This window comes from Echinops telfairi, unplaced genomic scaffold (assembly GCF_000313985.2).
Source record: "Echinops telfairi isolate 266 unplaced genomic scaffold, ASM31398v2 ScPeMD7_7469;HRSCAF=8507_0, whole genome shotgun sequence".
NCBI classification, from domain to species: Eukaryota; Metazoa; Chordata; class Mammalia; order Afrosoricida; family Tenrecidae; genus Echinops; species Echinops telfairi.
Window position 1 is genome coordinate 87174104 of NW_022111372.1, and position 1109 is coordinate 87175212.

Below are 1109 nucleotides of genomic sequence, written 5' to 3' on the forward strand. Positions count from 1 at the left end.
CAGAATTAAACTCACTGCCACGGAATCAATTACAGCTCATCGTGACCCTGTAGAACACAGAAGAATTTCCCCTGTGGGTTTCTGAGTCTATAATTATAAGAGTAGAAAGTCTCATCTTTCGCCCACTAAGGAGCCGGTGGCTTCAAGCTGCTGACCTTGCGTTTCACAGTCCAAGTAACCCACTAGGTCGCCAAGACTCTATTTTCAGAAGGAGAGGAACAAACTCAATCGTAGGCAAAGAGAAACCATTCAGGTCAGGGAGGGGTGACCCACAGGAATGAGAGAGCAAATGATCAGTGAGGAGCCTTGCTCAGTATTTTCCAAGGGACCAAGTTTGGCATCTGGTACCGGAGAGCCTTTGCTATTTTGTAATACTCACAAATTAGTAGGGATGCCTTCTTTTCTGAAAGGGGCAGGGGTAAAAATGCCTTGCCATATACTATGTCTTTCCCAGAATTTTCCTTCCGTTGCCACACTGCAAACTCTCACTTAACTTTAAACACGAAGCTCAAGTCTTTCTCAGAAGGCTCCCTCAACCAGCTCCAAAACTGGAGTTGTTATGAGTCATAACAAGCTTCATAAGACAGCACCGGCTGTACCATCAAACCTGTGGCCCTCTGGCTGGATGCTAAGAGTTTTGCCTGTAGGAGTATCACCATCTATGCTTCTCACAAGCATGTCCCTTGAAAGGGACACCTTTACGTCATGTTGTAGATGAGGAAGCTACTCACAGGCATAACTTACTCAAAGCCACATTTAGTAAGTAGCCGTGTTAACACTCAAATCTAAATGATCTGAGTCTATCGGTGCTCTTAACCTTGGTGATAACACTGCACTTTTCCTTCAAACTATCTGAGAGAGTGCAGCCATCAGATAAGATTGAAATGATCTTATTTACACATCTGTGTCCTGGGTGGCCAAGAACAACCTAGGCACAGAGATTCAGCATTGTTCATCAGCCTCTGCTTCCTGGTTGAGCACAGAGCTTGACAAACAAATCTTTCTTAAATGAGGTTCTGAATGGGAGAGTGAACAAACTTGCCTAACTTCTATCAATAAATCAGGGTTTTTTTAATCGTTTTATTAGGGGCTCATACAACTCTTATCTC

At 43.7% G+C, this 1109-nt stretch overlaps 1 protein-coding gene across 2 annotated transcripts in view; it reads left to right on the plus strand.

The window, feature by feature from the left end:
- PPP2R2B (protein phosphatase 2 regulatory subunit Bbeta) overlaps positions 1 to 1109 on the plus strand; it is a 569986-nt gene that overhangs the window by 4733 nt on the left and 564144 nt on the right. The window lies entirely within an intron of this gene.